Source organism: Coenobita brevimanus, chromosome 91, assembly GCF_032717465.1.
Source record: "Coenobita brevimanus isolate Jiangsu-jjx chromosome 91, ASM3271746v2, whole genome shotgun sequence".
In the NCBI taxonomy this organism is placed as follows: domain Eukaryota; kingdom Metazoa; phylum Arthropoda; class Malacostraca; order Decapoda; family Coenobitidae; genus Coenobita; species Coenobita brevimanus.
This window is the reverse complement of record NC_137044.1, coordinates 27361807-27381314: the sequence shown is the minus strand read 5'-3', so window position 1 is coordinate 27381314 and position 19508 is coordinate 27361807.

Here is a 19508-nt window from a genome sequence, read left to right as displayed (position 1 = left end):
AGCCAATCCACCCCTGAATCACATCATCTTTACGTTTCTGCCCGGAATCGTGCTAAGTCTGTTCTTCGCTCTACTAAAAATAATTTCATCCATACTAAATGCTCTCAACTCTCCAACTCGAATTCTTCCCGCTCCTTCTGGCACCTTGTCAAAACTCTTTCTAACAACTTTACCTCATCATCCTTCCCTCCTCTTTTCTACTCTGATGGTTCTGTAGCTATTTCTTCTACTGATAAAGCAGATCTCTTCGCACAGACTTTCTCCTCCAATTCCACCTTAGACGATTCCAGTGCTGTTCCTCCATCACTTCCCCCCTCTGACTTCCTCATGGCTGACATTAAAATTTCTTCAGTTGATGTATTTTCTGCCATCACTGGCCTCAGTACTAACAAGGCATATGGGCCTGATGGGGTCCCTCCTGTTGTTCTCAAGAACTGTGCTTCTGTGCTTACACCCTGCCTAGGCAAACTCTTTCGCCTTTGTCTGTCAACTTGTACCTTTCCTTCTTGCTGGAAGTTTGCTCTCATTCAGCCAGTCCCAAAGAAGGGTGACCATTCCCAACCCTCCAACTATCGTCCAATTGCTTTAACGTCCTGTATTTCAAAAGTTTTTGAGTCAATTCTTAATAGAAAAATTTTAAAGCATCTTTCCTATCACAACCTTCTTTCCGATCGTCAGTATGGGTTCCGTCAGGGACGCTCCACAGGCGATCTTCTCACCTACCTTTCAGACTCCTGGTCATCCTCCTTTCGGGACTTTGGCGAAAGCTTTGCCATTGCACTTGACATCTCAAAGGCTTTCGATCGAGTCTGGCATAAATCTTTAATTTCCAAATGCCCTCCTACGGTTTCTATCCTTCTATCTGTGCCTTCATCGCTAGCTTCCTTTCTGGTCGTTCCATAGCCGCTGTTGTAGACGGCCATCGTTCTTCTCCTAGATATATCAACAGTGGTGTTCCTCAGGGCTCTGTCCTATCACCAACTCTCTTCCTTTTATTCATCAATGATCTTCTAAGCTGTACATCTAACCCTATCCACTCATACGCTGATGACTCCACCCTTCACCTTTCCATTCGGTTCCTGCAACGCCCATCTCAACAGTTACTTCAACAAACAAGGCATGAGGCTATGGCACACCTAATGTCTGACTTGGCTCGTATCTCTGACTGGGGTAAAAATAATATGGTTGTCTTAATGCATCTGACTCAGTTCTTACATCTATCAACCCGACAAAATCTTCCACAGGTATACCCATTAATGTTTAATAATATTCAGCTTAATCCTGCATCATCCTTGAACATGCTTAGGGTTTCATTTACTCAGAACTTATCTTGGAAAGATCATATTACATCTCTTGTAAAATCTGCTTCCAAGAGATTGGGTGTGCTAAGCCGACTCCACTCTTTCTTTACCCCTGCACAATTGTTGACTCTATACAGGGGTTTTATCTGCCCTTGTGTGGAGTACAACTCTCATGTGTGGTCAGGCTCCCCACATACAGCTCTTCTCAATAGGGTGGAGTCAAAGGCTTTTCATCTCATTAACTCTCCTCCTCTTACTGACTCTCTTCAACCTCTGTCTCTTCGCCGCACTGTTGCATCTTTATCTCTTTTCTATCGCTACTTTAATGGTCACTGCTCCTCTGAACTGTCTGCTTGCATTCCTCCACCTCTACGACGGGCGTGTAGCACCCGTCTGGCAGCAAACTCTCATCCCTTTTCTGTCCAACACTCTAATGCAAGAGTTAACCGTTACTCCCAGTCTTTCATTTATGCAACAGGTCAGCTCTGGAACTGTCTCCCTCTATCTGTATTTCCTGCTGCCTATGATCTCCAGTCTTTCAAACGCAGTGTGTCCAGGCATCTCAAAATGATCGAATCTTGAATTTGGCTATCTATTGTATTTTGTTTTTCTCTTGAAGGGAACTGTTACTGCGGGCTCATGGCCTTTGGTTCCTTCTTCCTCGCATAAAAAAAAAAGTAGATAGGTAGGTAGGTAGACCGCAGACGACGGTCGTCTGGATGACGGTCCAAGACGCCTGCTCCCAATGGTGGGTGGCAGAAGGAGATCCTGTGGGCACTCCTCCTATAGTAGATCCGGTGGACCCTACTGTGCCGCTGTTCCCCTGGGGTAGAGTAGGACTGTGAGCTCTAGTGGTTGCTCTTCCTCTTGTGGAGGCAGGTCCAGTGGACACTGCTACCGAGGGTCTACTTGTCAAAGGGCAAGTCCCACCCCGATTCTGGCGAGCTCTCTCCCCGTCAAAGGGTCAGTGCACTTCCTGGGGGTCTGGTTGCGTGATAAAGGGGCATAGGATCACGGGGGAGATGAGTCGTTGTGGCGCGGGGCACCTATGCGTCTCCCCGTTGCCTCGTCTTGGGGTCGGGGTCACCTCCCCATGTCTTCTTTCTGGGGTTGTGGTGTCGGGATCACTCCTCCGAGTGGGTATTTCACAAACCTATTTCAAATATTTATTGTTGTAAAGGTTACTTAACCTTACAGACTAACCTAAATGACCACCAAACTAAACTTACCTCATACTAAGAAAACAAACCTAACCAAACCTAACAGATTAACCGAACTGACAAACATACTAACCTAACCTGATACTAAGGGAACGAACGTAACTTAACCTAATAGATTAATCTATGGAACACACCAACCTAACCTGATACTAAGAGAACGAACGTAACTTAACCTAATAGATTAATCTACGTAACACACTAACCTAACCTGATACTAAGAGAACGAACGTAACTTAACCTAATAGATTAATCTACGTAACACACTAACCTAACCTGATACTAAGAGAACGAACGTAACTTAACCTAATAGGTTAATCTATGTAATACACTAACCTAACCTGGAAGCGAAGATTGGACCTTGTTGGAAGGACACAACAGTGAGACCAGTGGAAATCAGTTATTTGAGAGGAGCATGTGAAGGTACAGACGTCGGAATAAGTTCGTTTCCTTTTGCGTGGACTAAGGTGTTTGTAACACTGCACGGTGGAGAGGTATCCCCTCCTCCTCCCTTCCCTGTAGTCTCACACTCCCACCCAAACCCCCCCACTTTTCTCTTCGACCCCATAACCCCACCTGGTACCCTCCATACTCTCGCTCACAGCCAGCTAGGGGTTACCGTACTTCTGGCACCTCTCAAATTTCGTATAATCCAACTATTAAAGGAATACTACAGTATTTATCATAAACATCTCTTTCGACCGTCATCTCCCACACATCTCGTTTCCGTATAGAATATTTTATGAAATAGTTTATATCTTGAAGCTACCAGTTACGATGTCTGGAAGTATTACCTTACACATTTCGTAATAGAAATGGGCTTAGCACGGAATAATGAACTTTCCTACCTCTATTTTTGCCTTAGTTTCATTTCCATCTAGACATGGTATGACGGAATTAAAGATTCTCTAGATGTTTTTCTAAAATTTACAAAATGCTAATTATGACCAATAGATTTGTCACGTGACAAATTATTTTAGCGCAGATGGCAGTAGAGCCTTACATTATATAGTTTCTGGTCTAGCTTATGTCAGTTGTAGTATGAAAAAATATATGCTACATACTTTTTCATTATAATTTATATGCAGTATGTGCCAACAATCGTATTACCTTCTTCAAGGGCAAAGGTGGTAAAAATGGTTTAACATAAAACATATTTACTAATACTTCAAAGGCAAAGGTGGTAAAAATGGTTTAACATAAAACATATTTACTAATACTTCAAAGGCAAAGGTGGTAAAAAATGGATTAATATAGAATTTTACACAAAACAGTATAATTTCAATACATTTACATTTTAATGTATAGACAAGCCGTAATATGTAGGCGTTCAGAAACATCATTTTGATCCACCACATATTAGCATATTACCAACATACACAAGAGATAAGTGATTAATGAATCATGTATTTATTTTAACAGTACTTTACTGACTCAAAAGTAATGACGCGTGTTTCATTCATATATTTTAGGCCTTGTGTAAACAACCTCGTTGTGTTTTAATAGCCAGTCCATCCCCCCTCCTTGGCCAAGACCTCCCCGAGTCTACGTGGCATTGATGACACCGTGTTGTAGATGATGTGGTGGTTAATACGGAACCTTTCCCATTCAGCCATAGTGTGTTGAAGGAGGGCCTGGGACGTCCTGTCTTGACCTTGTTCCCATGACTGCACAATACACTCCCAACAGTCTTCTATCGGATTAAGGTCGCAGCTCTTACTGGGCCAATCCAGAAGGTCGATGTTCCGTTGTTCATCAAACCACCGCCGGATGATATAAGCTGTGTGGATGGGACTCCTATCCTGCTAAGAAAGATCATATACATATAAAACACGATGGTGCAAATATCATCAATAATCCATTGTATTATAGTTTTCAATATATAATAAACATATTACCATACATAATTATAATTTGCATACGTACTTCTTTATTCCCAAATTCATGGAAAGAAGCCAATATCCACCCAGTTCCGAAGAAAGGAAGTTCGTCTGTCCCCTCCAATTACAGACCAATAGCTGTCACATCTTCTCTTGGTAAGGTATTTGAAACTTTAATTAATAAGCATATTGTTAAACATCTTGAATCCAACAACTTAATTAGTGATAGACAATACGGTTTTCGCCACGAAAGATCCACCATTGACATACTCAATCTCTTAACTCATACCATCCATCAGTCAATTGATCTTTTTGGAGAAACTCATGCAGTAGCTCTTGATATCTCTAAAGCTTTTGACAGAGTATGGCACCGTTCCCTGCTGTCCAAACTCCCTTGCTATGGACTAACGTCTTTTGTTCCTTTGATTTCTTCTTATCTTAGTGACAGGAAAATAAGAGTAAAAGTAGATGATGTATATTCGAATTTCCACTCAATTAACGCCGGTGTGCCGCAGGGATCAGTTCTGGCGCCAACCCTATTTCTGGTTCATATTAATGATCTCTTATCTGTCACTCACAATTCCATTCACTCACATGCAGATGACTCAACACTACATAGTTCATTCACACTCAGACATTCATTTTCAAAGTCTAATATCTCTACCTCTCAACTCAGTACAGCCATCTCCATAAATCAAGATCTATCTACAATCAGTGAATGGGGACAAAACAACCTTGTCTCTTTTAATGCTAGTAAAACTAAATATTTACAGCTTACTAATAGACAGATATTGCCAGATTCGTACATTACCTTCAGTGCTACTAATATTCCCATCTCCAAAAGTATTGAAATTCTTGGTGTCTCACTTAACAGTGCCCTCAGCTGGACCTCTCATGTCAGATCACTTGCTAAAACCGCCTCAAAGAAACTTGGATTATTGTACAGAGTCCGTAACTTCTTCGCCGATGAGCAGTTAGCTATAATTTATAAGAGTCATGTGCGCTCTCAGCTTGAATATTGCTCACCCTTGTGGAATGGTTGTGGAGAGGTTGCATTAAGACAACTAGACAAAATTCAGAATAAAGCTGTTAGAATCATTAACAACCCTGCCATTACATATAAACTACCTCCCCTGCAAGTAAGATGGAATGTTGCCTCCCTTGCATTATTTTACAGATATTTTTTTGGTAAATGCTCAGACGAAGTTGCGTCCATGGTGCCACCTCTCAATGCCTTCCCTCGTGCTACACGGGCATCTGGTAGCGCTCATGACTGGAATGTCACTCAACCATATTGCAGAACTTCTGCCTATCAGAATTCTTTCATTCCCCGAACTGCATCTCTCTGGAACTCGCTTCTCCAGAGTTGTTTTCCTCCAATTTTCAACCCACAACTGTTCAAGTCTAATTGTTACAGATATTTTATGAACAGAGGACACCAGTAACCTGGTGTATGGATTATTTTTTTTTTACCCATTTGTTTTTCCTTCCTCCGTTCTGTTATTTATTTAAAAAAAAAAAATGTATATAAATAATGTATTAACACCAGTGTCCTGTAGAACCAATATGCATCCAAGACTTTGTCCTTAAATATGTTAATTGTGCATCTGTTTAACTGACAAGTACCATATGAGTTACTTTAAAATCTACATAATAAAATGCGTTTTAATTAGGTATAATTGTCACATAATATGTGATATGATATGATGTAAGCTACATGATTTACCTACATGAACAAAATCCTCTCTGGGTAGGGCAACGCCATTGCTCGCACAGTAGGCACCATCACCTCTTCCAGTATTTCTAAATACTTGTCCGCTGTGAAGCGTCCCTCAATGCTGGCCAGTTCCCCTGCACCGTAAAGATGGATCCATCCCCACACGTTGCACGTTACGTGTCCACTCCTTGTGATATCATAAATATTAATATGATCATATCTGGTTCCAGGTTGCCGGTAGCAATGTAGAGGGCCATGTGTCGTCGATGAAAATGTCTTTTCATCCGAGAAAATAACCCTTCCCCAGTAATCCAAACCGTCGTTTATATGGGCTTGAGCAAAAGCCATCTGGTTTGCATGATGATCGTCTGTTAGTCTTTCCTTCTTTGCAGGGATCCGGTGGGTTATTCCAGCCCGTTTCAGTCGGTCTCGTACTATATCATCTGATACATCAAAGGGTAGAGAGTCCCGGATGGCCCTGGCATTGTTAATTGGGGTATTACTTGCCTCAAGGATGATTGTCTGGTCTTGTTCTCGGGTAGTCTTTCTTGGTGCTCCACATCTTGGTTTGTCACACAGATCTCCCGACTGTTGCCACCTTCTCCACCACTTCCTGATGGTTGGCCGTGACAAACCCAGTTCCCTTGCACAGTCGTCCTTTGACATTCTCAACTATTTGCCCCCTGAGAGCAACTTTGTCATGTAGCCGAGCTGAGCCATAATAAGCGCGATATGGATACTCAGTGCGGGTGGGTTCGGTAGCTTTATGAGAGAGAATTCTACTCCCTTGACAATGCTTCGGTATGAACCTTTCGAGTTTCAGTGGTAAATGAATCAGTATGAGGCGCTCTAGTCATCCTAATACTCGTATGCACGGTTTTCGCCGAATAGTTTATATTAATGCATTCCTCTCTCTCTCTCTCTCTCTCTCTCTCTCTCTCTCTCTCTCTCTCTCTCATATACAGTTATTATATATATATATATATATATATATATATATATATATATATATATATATATATTGCCAGACGCCATAATCCCGTAAGGGGTGGCCATTTGACTTTGAGTTATTTGTTTTACGGGGAGGGGCACTAACCTTCCACCAACCCACTTGTTGACACGTAGCGAGCAAGTATGGTTTGGCTATATGGTTACCACCCAGAGTTGTAAATGGTTTCTTGGCTTACAGGAAACCATTTGGCTTGTCACTCAATGTAGAGCCACCCTTAAAGGAAAGAAAAGCAATAAGGACAGGAAAGATGGGAGAAATAGGAAGAGAGGAGGGCAGACAGAAAAAGAATGATAATGGCTAAGGAAGAAATAGGCAGCACTACACCAAGTGAGTGGATAATGGTCGCCACCACCTACCACCAGTACACACACACACACACACACACACACACATACGTGTATATATATATATATATATATATATATATATATATATATACAAGCAGAGTGTGTATAGGCTATTGCAATAGCAATTTCTGGCGCCGGAGATCTATTTCGATATCCCAGTGGTCGCAGCAGTTTTGGAGATCGTGGGAACGGCATGTCTCTTATCCCACGGAGTCGTATAGTTTATCTAATATACTGGGGAGTTATTGGTTACTCTGACAGGTGGGAGGAGTGACATGGGTAACCTTTAGAGATTTGGGCTTGTGGGATGGCATCAGCTGTTGAAAAAGTCGGCGTTACCAATACCTACACACAATAGTCCGCTGGATTAGTCCTCAAAATCGCTGGATAGTTGCTATATGGCATACAATGCTGGAATCTCTGTTGACAATTAGGTGCATCCCTTCAAATGTAGAATAAGATGGCATAATTCCCGAGAAAGTAGCTAACATTCATGTCACTTGATGTCATTTTCCGCTAGATTGAAGTAATTATTTCTAGTTCTAGCGCTAACTGAGCTACATTGGCAACACTACACACTGTAGGTGTAGTTTTGGAAAAGTAGAGCATCGAGCGGTACGATGTCTATGGGTGACCCTGGCTGGTGATTGGGCATATAATTATGCCCGCAGGTGTGAGGAATAGATAGAACCCACTCTGGGGTTCTGTGCAACATCTCGACCCACACCCACACCCTTGTCTTAACCAGCGGAAATATGACGTCATCGCAATTGATAAGGTCCTATATCCCAATGGTCGTAATCAGAATACGCTATACGTGTGTGTGTGTGTGTGTGTGTGTGTGTGTGTGTGTGCTTCCGTCCCTGTTGTAACATCGTTCCATTTTTTCACCTGCGTGTTTTCCTCCTCTCTGCTTTAGTTTCTCGTCTCACTTTTTTTTATCAGTATTTCTCCTGATTGTTCTTACCATTTCAAGTCTCTCTCTCTCTCTCTCTCTCTCTCTCTCTCTCTCTCTCACTTCCTGAGTTGCTGTGGAATTTTGGTCGCTTGAAAAAGATATATGTCGACTTAAAAAGAGTTCAGGAGACTAAGGTATCAGGTTCGCCTGAGGGCTGTGGGACTTTTTTTTTAGCAGAAACTCGTAGACTACGAGGTCAGCTCATTAAAGTGTTTAAAATCTGAATGGGTTTCACAATCATTACATAGAAAGTTGCTTACTCTTAACACGGACTCGGCACACAACCATGGTTGGAAGCTGTAAATGAAAAAATTTACCAGCAGAATTACCGGTACGTGAAAACTTTTTCACATGCAAGACCTGCTCCACATGGAACTGACTCAACATGGACGTTGTTAACACTACAGTAGAGAAGTTTAAGGGATTCATCGGCAGGAACTTACACTGGAATAAATGTAAACTGAATATGGATTCCGAGGCAAACAAGAAGTATCTCCACGGTATGGGCTGCATAGTCAATGAGATCCTAACTATTCCTTGTAACTCCTCTCTCTCTCTCTCTCTCTCTCTCTCTCTCTCTGTTCGTGTGTGTGTGTGTGTGTGTGTGTGTGTGTGTGTGTGTGTGTGTGTAAAAGAGGTGTTTACTCCCGCAACATTTAATCACAGCAGATTTATTGTGTGTGTGTGTGTGTGTGTGTGTGTGTGTGTGTGTGTGTGTAAAACAGGTGTCTACTACCGCAACATTTAATCACAACAGATTCTGTGTGTGTGTGTGTGTGTGTGTGTGTGTGTGTGTGTGTGTGTGTGTGTGTGTGTAAAAGAGGTGTCTACTACCGCAACATTTAATCACAGCTGATTCATTCTGTGTGTGTGTGTGTGTGTGTGTGTGTGTGTGTGTGTGTGTGTGTGTGTGCGTAAAAGAGGTGTCTACTACCGCAACATTTAATCACAGCTGATTTATTCTCTCTCTCTCTCTCTCTCTCTCTCTCTCTCTCTCTCTCTCTCTCTCTCTCTCACTGTGAAGTAAACCTTTTCCTAACTTGGTTTATGATATATACTGTACTATTCCTTTATTAGTTGTTCGGACTACACGTAATGTGAGAGGTGCCAGAAGTACGGTAACCCCTAGCTGGCTGTGAGCGAGAGTATGGAGGGTACCGGGTGGGGTTATGGGGTAGGAGAGAAAAGTAGGGGGGTTTGGGTGGGAGTGTGGGACTATGAGGAAGGGAGGAGGAGGGGATACCTCTCCATCGAGCAGTGTTACAAACACGGGAAAGGAAACGAACTTATTCCGACGTCTGTACATGGAGAGACAGACTGACAAATATGGAAGTGAAGGAGTGTTGTGGTGTGAATAACGATGTGATAAAAAGCGTTATGAGAAATACACTGCGTTGGTTTGGCCACGTGGAGAGGAAGGAGAGCGAGAGACTGACAAGGAGAGTGTATAAGAGTGAAGTGGAGAAAGGGAAGAGGTAGGGGGAGAACAAAGAGGGGGTGGAAGGGTGCAGTGGAGAGGTATATGACAGACGGGGCGTGAGTTGGTAGGAAGGGCAGCGAAATGGCTGGGGACAGGGAGACGTGGAGGCGATTTACTTGTGGTCACCCCTTACGGGATTCAGACATCTGTATATATATAAAATGTGACAGATGAAGGGTTTACTGAACGAATTCAACGCTAGTCATGAAAAAGTGTTATGGAATACATGCCTTTGAGAGAGGAGCCATATAACCGCTATTTACTCTAACTTGGTCTAAAACTGCAATCTTGACTATTGAGCAGCTAGAAAAGATCATTGCTCGTATATGGTGCCAGTCACGAAGAAGTGCAAAGTAAACGATGATGAGCCGTGGCCTTGTCTTTTTCTGCCACTGAGTCAGCCATTTTCACCATTGGAAAGGCCGAACCAAACTTAATAAATTAATCACCGTCCAAGCCGGGATACGATTCCGAGCCAGGGGTGAAATTCTCGACCATACTTACGATCGATTCTTTGTCGTAACTTGTTTTTTTTTTTTTTTACATGGAGAACTAGAGACACGGGGGGGGGGGGTAGTATGGTGTTGTGATGGAGGTGGTATATTATTATGAAGTGAGTATGTAGGTGATTTTTCATTGTCAGTATTAGTATATCTGGAGGTGGGGTATTGTTATAGAAGATTTGATAATGTTTGTATGGTGATTGTTTTACGTGCCTAGGTGTGTTGTGTGTGTGTCATATAACAGCAGAGGTGTTGTGTACTGGAACAGGCTAATGCACAGAATTGTGTGCCCCACATATGAAGGTAGTCTCTCACTCTGAGGGCTTTAATATCAAGTGGTGACATAAGGAAGGGAATTTGGTGCAGTCAGTGGTGATGGGTAGGGAGTTGTTATGTACGATTTCCAAAGATGTTGTGGGTGTCAGATAGGATGGGAGCCAATTCTGGGGAGGGGGGGGTGGAGTACAGATTATCACTTATATAAATATTGTCTTTTAGAGTAAGGAGAATGCTTCTTTTTGTGCTCAGAGTCTGGCCCTGTAGTTGGCCTGAGTACATTGAGTCTGGGGGTGCACTGCCTTTTGTCTAGTACATGGTCCTTGAAGGTGAGTCTGATGTTATGTCTCTCTAAGAATGTTAGTGTACGGTGTGTGTCACACGTACATTGTTAGTACGGTGTGTGGCACACGTACATTGTTAAATAATGTGATGTTTGGGGGAGTACCTGTGTTCATGCTTACAGCTGGTGGCGAGTGTGCTGCTGGATTTGGCTGGGGTGATTTTCAACCAGTTGTCCTTAACCCAAGTCTGCAGTGTGTTGAGGTAGTCCTGTTGCAGTGTACAGGCTGTGTGTGCAGTGTGTTGAGGTAGTTCTGTTGCATTGTACAGGCTGTGTGTGCAGTGTGTTGAGGTAGTCCTGTTGCAGTGTACGGGCTGTGTGTGCAGTGTGTTGAGGTAGTCCTGTTGCAGTGTACGGGCTGTGTCTGCAGTGTGTTGAGGTAGTCCTGTTGCAGTGTACAAACTGTGTCTGCAGTGTGTTGAGGTAGTCCTGTTGCAGTGTACAGACTGTGTCTCCATGGTGTTGAGGTAGTCCTGTTGCAGTGTACAGGCTGTGTCTCCATGGTGTTGAGGTAGTCCTGTTGCAGTGTACAGGCTGTGTCTGCAATGTGTTGAGGTAGTCCTGTTACAGTGTACAGGCTGTGTCTGCAGTGTGTTGAGGTAGTCCTGTTGCAGTGTACAGGCTGTGTCTGCGGGGTGATTTGTGCTTGTTGTGGTGATGTTATCTGCATATGAGACAATATATGTGGGTGATTGGGGTGGGGGAATATTATATATGTATAGGCTGAAGAGTGTGGGTGGGAGATCTGAGCGCTGTGCAACTCTGATGGAGAAATTTCGTGTTGGTGATGGGTTGGCCGAGAATGTAACATGTGCTTGTCTACCAGGCAAGTAAAAGACAAGCCAGCGCTTGGTGTTCTCCATGTTTGTGTTGTGTATTTAGGTGATTAGTTTGCGTTGGGGACGGCATCAAAGGCTTTACTAATATTTGTTGTTGTGAGTAGTGTGCGCTGTGCGGGTAGAATGATAAGGTTTAACGTGCAAACTTAGGAGCTAAAGAAACCGTGTTACTAGTATAGTTGGCCAGCTTGTAATATATGTGACGTACCACACAATGAATGAATGATATATATATATATATATATATATATATATATATATATATATATATATATATATGTATATATATATATATATATATATATATATATATATATATATATATATATATATATATATATATATATATATATATATATATATATATATATATATATATATATATATATATATATATATATATATATATATATATATATATATATATATATATATATAAAGGCCATTTAAATGAATGGATATACTAATACAATCCAAAATTACGAAAATTATTGATTATCACACACTTACTAAAGTCTATATATGCTGTTCGTTCGTTTAAAGTTTTCTGCACCTATAGTGCAGGCCGGGCCATCTATTAGCCAGGTTTATAGGCTGCGAGATGAAAGCAAACATATTTAACGAATAAACTGTAAATCGACTGTTTTCTGGAAATGTATGCAAATATATAAACAGAGCCTATAGGTTCTTATTATCCCTGGATTTCTCTGACGTATTAATATTAAACACATTATAAAAGACCGGAGTACAGGGCAGTTATACAGTATATATTGTGCTACTTTTTGTTATTACTTAAACAAACGCTGTACTGCTGAGCTGTGAAGGTGAGTTTAAGGGCTAGATTAGAAGTGATTTTGAGAATGTTGCAGTATCTCTTGCTTAGTGATTTATCTTTCACACTGCACCTCATTATCCTTTTGTTATTGATCCAACTATAGCCGCACTAAAGGTCTATAAATAATATATACGAGACTTAAATGTGTTCTGCCAAATAAATCGCTAAGAAAGACGTGCAAGGAAGCCTGCTATAGAACCAAAATATTAGGTATAGTAGTAAAGTGGTTAATGAAGGCTATATCTAACCCCTCCAGTTTAAAATGTCTCATTTAAGGTGAATATAATCGTCTGGAGATGGACGAAATTTTATATAAAGTACGTAGCTAGATTATATGAATTTTTTAAAGAAAATGAGATTAAGTATTTATAACAGAAAACCAAATATTTTACGGGTTGATTAAGCTAACGATGGACAATTTTTTTTTTTCTTAGTGACATGGTCGTGTTACCTTTTCATTAGCAATTTATTTAGCATAATTAAACTTAGCTTTCTTTAACATTCTCTGAAAATTCTTAAGGAAACAGGACCATCTTATGTTTCAGTATTTTTTTTCCAAGCTCTTCTTGGGAATTTTAAGTATTTTCTCATGACGAGTTTAAGTTTCTGTTATGCTGGTGTTTTTAAGGCGACTTCTCGTCCTAAAAACACTAGCGACTGAAGCGGGGTCCTCTTTCCGGACCGGAAGTAAAGCACCCACAAAGGAACAGGACATAAAAAATCAGGCAGTACACCTTAACACATCTATTGCCTTAACCGTTACAATAAAACACAGAGTGATATTTGAGATACAGCGGACAGGGTCACAGAGTTAACCTTCAGCACCACAAGATAGTCACACTTAGTATACAATACAATGCACATACAGGGATGTCTTGAATTTTATGTTATTGTCCATATGTCACTTTTAGGCAGGATATACACTGAACTGATCACAAAGGGGATAAACAAGATTGGAAGTTCGTAGGGGAAATACTACTATAAATAAGACAGGGTGCGCATCGCGACACTTGACACAGTCACTTAGTCGCGGCGACACTTACGGACAGGCTTTTAAACTACCCGCGCACCCTGGTCTCTATTCGTTCACAGAAAGTTATTTTATTGGGGGGACTCGTATAATTACTCTAAGGTTCATTCCCTGTCCTGCCGGGCACTGAGTTCTTTAGGACTAATGGTAACTCTTTGCTGGTTTCGCACTGGTCTTCACTTGGTCACTGTTCACTGTTATTTCCCCTGGTTTGTTCTCGGCACAAGGGGCGTCACTATTTACCTGTATCTCCTGGGTAATGTTCACTCCGTGACAGGGGCGTGAGGGTAGAGCCCTAGGGGGACCCGGCCTGCAGAGGGCAAGGGATTACCCGCAGGGGAGTCACTGCCCGGGTCACACTCATCAATGGGGTGCAGGGAGGCCCTTTTGTCTGGGGGCCTCGACCTGAGAGGTGGCCCTCGAGTTGGAGCCTCGTCAGTGGGGTGCAGGGAGGCCCTCCTGTCTGGGGGCCTCGACCTGAGAGGTGGCCCTCGGGGCTGGGGCCGAACAGCTGGAGCAGTCGGGCCTGTCATCTTTGGCTCCGTGGGGTGAGGGAGCCTGGATCGCTTTCATTGGGAACCGGAGGGTCTGGCCGGGGGGTCCTGGGACTGCAGGCGCTTAGGAGGAGTGGTGCCGACAGGGCTGGGCTGCATCAGTTTCTCCGTCGGGACTCGGGCAGGAACAAGGATCTCCCAGGTGTGGGAGGTAGGTCCGATATCGGGTCTTGCCACCACTCTAGCGACACCTCCGGGGCTATATTCCCGGGTGGTGACGAAGGGCTCCCACAGGGGGAAGAGGCTGGAGAAGGACTCATGTAGCCCGTGTCCTCTCCGGTACGTCCTGAGGCCGGAGCCATGGGTCACCTTACCCTGGTACGTACGTTGGCTGTGGCCATGAGCCTATCCGTCGTACGAGGAGCAACTGAAGGGCGTACAGGGCCGCTCCTTCCCCGCCACGTATAGGGACCGTTGGCGCGGTGTTGCTCCCATATTACGGGAAAAGCCAGAGTAAGGGGCACAGAGGCCACACTCTCTCCAGTACGTACTGAGGCTATCTTCAGGGGCTTCTCTACCCTGGTACGTGCCACAGCCGGAGCTGGATGCCTACCCCTCTTACAAGTAGCAACTGAAGGGCGTACAGGGCCGCTCCTTCCCCGCCACATATAGGGACCGTCAGCACGGTGTTGCTCCCGTACTAGGGAAAAGCTACACGTATGATAGCAGGGGCTCTCTACCCTGGTACGTACTCTGGCCATAGCCAGGAGCTGATCTTCCCGACAAGAAGCAACTGAAGGGCGTACGGGGCCGCTTCTTCCCCGCCACGTATAGGGACCGTCGGCGTGATGTTGCTCCTGTAGGAGAGAACAGCAGGAAAGGGATGCACTGGGGCAACTCTCTCTCCGGGGTGTACTAAAGCCGGAGCCTTGGGTCGCCTTACCCTGGTACACTTTATTTGGCCGTAGCTTTGGGCCTCCTGCCCTAGAGGGTGTAAGAATAGCCGTCAATACGGTGTTACCTGGGACTGAATCTAGTTCAGTCCCATGCCTATTCTGACGATGGTTGTCCCGCCCACAAGGTAGTTGCCTTTCCCCGGTCACCTGGTGTTGGGGCAGTTGCGGGGAACAGGGGCTCAGGACAGTAGTGTCCCGGTGACCCTCTTGACCGGGGTCACTAACCCCAACGTTGTATCCTCCTGGGGTTGTGGTGTGGTAGCGACCCGGTGGTGGGGTGGGGGGTGGTGAGGTGGGAGGTCCGGCAGCGGACATTTTAGATTCAGTATTTTGTTCGTCTCTTAAAAGTGGTGGAAAGCGTTTTTAGGTCTTCCTTTGTTGTAAAAGTTCTAGGTAACTTTCTCAACAATAAATATTATAAGACACTCACTGACGACCTTTCACAACAGTGCTCGTTCTCCTCCAAACACATACCTCGGCTGTATGTACAAACTCTTGAACAACTTCAGTGTCATAACTCCTTGCATTAATTTAATACAAGGACAAGGTCGGGCCACCTGGAGTCCTAGTAGAGTGACTGTGGACATAGAGAAGCTCCACAAGCCCAAGGATCATTGGCTCCCTTGTGAACTTATATCTCACTTCATGACAAAGTTGGAGGCAAGAGATCGTCACCAGACTACACATACATTGTGACGGGTCTGTAGAGGGCACCACGTCTGGGTGTGGGCTGTTCAGTAGGGAGTATGAGTCGCCCACTCAGTACGTGGACACTGTCATTTAAAAAAAAACTCCCTAACTCTCTCTCATCCACAAGGACAAAACTATATTCGATAGAAGAGGGACTAGGTTGTGTTGTGTCTTTGTGTAAGGATGTTTACTTCTTTGTGGACAGTCAAGGAGCTCTGTATGAATTACTGTCTACTACTCCTACAGACTGTGATATTGTCAATATATGTCCATCAACCATCTGGTGTATTGGAAGGACAGGTCATAAAGGCCACTTCACATGGATTCCTTCCCATAAAGAGATACCCTTCAACGAAAGGGCTGATGATCTAGCTCTTAAGGCTCTACTTTTGGCCTATGACTCTCCTGATATATCTGCTGAATATAGTTATACTACTGTCAAAATCGTGATCAGCTCTCTTGTTTGCCAAGATATTACTAGACAGCTTAATGATAGCACAGCAAGTGGCAGCACTAGCTCTGTTCACTATATAGCCTAAATGTGACTCAGAATACTGATGTAACATATGGTCAAAGAGATGGACTTCATGACACTGTTGTCGTGAGAGACGGATGCCATCTTAGAACGCTCCCCCCCCCCTTTTTTTCCGAAATTACCCTTATCAGTGCAAATTTTTCCAAACCTAACCTAAAATTTTGACTCAACCCTACCCTATTTATGTCGCTCTCGTGAGGTCAGTCAGTCGCTCTCGTGAGGTCAGTCAGTTGCTCTCGTGAGGTCAGTCTGCTCAGACATGCTAGTGACCTGTCGTAGTGTTGTGCTAGTGTATTTTAGTGATCTATGATAGAGACTATGTTAGTGTGTTGTAGTGACCAGCGATAGTGCTGTACTAGTGATCCGTGAAAGTGTTGTGCTAGTGTGTTGTAGTGACCCGTAGTGACCCGTGATAGTGTTGTGCTACCTTGTGTGAATTTGTGCATAATGGCTTCCACGGCAGAGAGCTGTGTCCCCACTGCAGGTATTGAGAAGGACTACCTTGAATTAAAGGAGGAACTTTTCGAACTGATGTGGGAGGTACAAATTCTCAGGCAGGAGAAGTTATAAATGAGGGAATTGTTGGAGGAGATGTTGGAGGAGAGAGAGAGAAAAAGGCTGAAGGTTGGACACTTGTTCACAAGGGTGCAACGAAGTTTACTCTTAAGAAGCAGGCGGAAATTAAGACCACTAATGCCTTCGACGCACTACGGGATGAAAGTGAAGGGAAGGCAGAGAGGGAAGTAGAGGAGAAGGACGGTGAGAGAACTTCCAGTACAGGTAATTATAGTCAGAACAAGAAAGGTAAGAAAAATGTTGCCGTTGTTGGAGACTCCCAGGTGAGATATCTTAACAGAGCCATGTATACTCCACTCGCTAAACATGTGTGTCTTCCAGGGGCCAGGGTGACTAATGTCATAGAGAAAATTTCAAATATCATGAAGGATAGTGGTGACAAACCCACTGTGTGCCTCAGTGTGGGAGGCAATGATATTAGTAGCTGTAAGAGTGAGGTACTGTGGCAAAGGTACAAGTTGATGTTAGAAAAGGTTAGGGAGAGGGGAGGAACCCCTGTAGTGCTCGGTGTTTTACCCAGGTGGAGGGTTGGGAGGGAGTGGTTGAGCAGGGCAATAGGTTTTAATTGCCGCTTTGAAAGGTATTGCAAAGATAATGCAATACCTTTCATAGACAGCTGGGACCAGTTTTATGGACGGAGTGCCTTGTATAGTTGGGATGGGACTCATCTGAGCAGGCAGGGAGTTACTGTTTTAGCTGGAATGATAGATACGATATTAAAGTTGTTGTTTTTTCGAGGTTGAAAAGTAGATGTACGGGAAGTTACAGCAACTGCACTCAGAAATCATTATTACCATGTTTGGATAGATGCATCAAGACTTGCAAAAGTAAGAACAAAAGTTTAACCATTAGTGTAACTACATCCACTCAGGCACCTCAAATTGAGCAGGCGATGATAGAGGACGGAACAAGCTATGATAGAAGGGCGATAAGTGATAGTACAAACAATTGTTATATTAGTAAAGAGTTTCCCAGCTAGTAATGATATAAAAAACAGTAAATCCCAAGGTAGAGGCGTAACTACTCATAATAACCTGAAAGTGTACTACACAAACAGCCGGAGTTTACGTAATAAAATGGATGAATTGAGGGCTTTAACTTGCACAGAGAAAACCGACATTGCCGTTATTAGTGAAACTTGGATGAATACAGAATTCGAGAATTTTCAGCAGAATATCAGATAAAGGGCTATAATATTTTTGTGTCAAACCGTCTGGGAAGAAAGGAGGGCGGGGTAGCTATTTATGTAAAGGATTCATTGAACTGTTACAATAAAGCAGACATTAAAGTAAATAGGGACACAGAAAGTGTCTGGGTTGAAATTAGTAACAATAGGGAAAAATTAGTCTTAGGAGCAATTTACAGATCTCCAAAATTAAGTAGAGCTGATAGTAAATACCTTTGGGAGGAAATTAGGAAAGTGTCACAGTTCAGCTTAGTAATAATTGTAGGGAACCTTAATCTGCCAAGGATAGATTGGAGAAATCAGACAGGGGATGCAGAGTCAGAGGAATTTCTAGAGCTAGTACAGGATAATTTCCTTTAACAGTATATCAGGGAGCCCACCAGAGGTAATAATATACTAGATTTGGTTTTAGCTAATAAAGAAAATATCATTAGTGATATAGAGGTTGGTGGACGACTTGGTAATAGCGATCATGAAGAAATTAAGTTCAAATTTATTTGGGATGTCTCTTCCGCTGAAAATCCCTCCATCGTTCCTAACTTTCGTCTAGGAGATTTTGATGGATTAAGAGCTTATTTTAGAACGGTATTCCATAGGGAGAATAGCTATTTTAGGGAGTGCCAGGTCAGTGGGGAACCCCAGGTCATAGGTGAGAGGCAGGAAACAGGTGGGAATGTGCCCCAGGTGTCTGTGGGGGGTGAAGTCATAGATGGGAGTGTAGTCCAGAACGAGGATTAACTCAGGTTCAGTACCAAGCAGACTTTCGACCAGTGAGAAATATAACGAGTTAATAAATATAATACACGGAGGCCAAGATAGATATATCCCTTCAAAACCGTTTAGAACGAATAATTCAGAACCAAGATGGTTAAACAACAGATTAAAATCTCTCATAGGCCAAACTAAAGGAATATATAAAAAAATAAAAAGTGGAGAGGAACACTTGCATAACCTGGTACGCGATTTTAAATATAGAGGTAAAGAGGGAGATACGGAAAGCAAAGAGAAGTTATGATATTAAGGTTGCTAGTGAATTGAAAGAAAACCCCAAGGGTTTTTATCAAATGTACCGTACGAAAAATAAAGATAGGATAGGACCACTAAGAACAGAATCAGGTGACATTACCAGTGAAGATAAAGAAATGTGCTCCATCCTAAATAATTATTTCATATCAGTATTCACCAAGGAAAATCTAGACCTGGTCCCTCAAGCAGCAAATATTTACGATGGTAATACGGAAAATACACTTAGTAAAGTAACCATTAGTAAGGAGGACGTATTGGAAGAAATTAATAAGTTAAAACCTCAAAAATCGCCAGGTCCGGACGATAT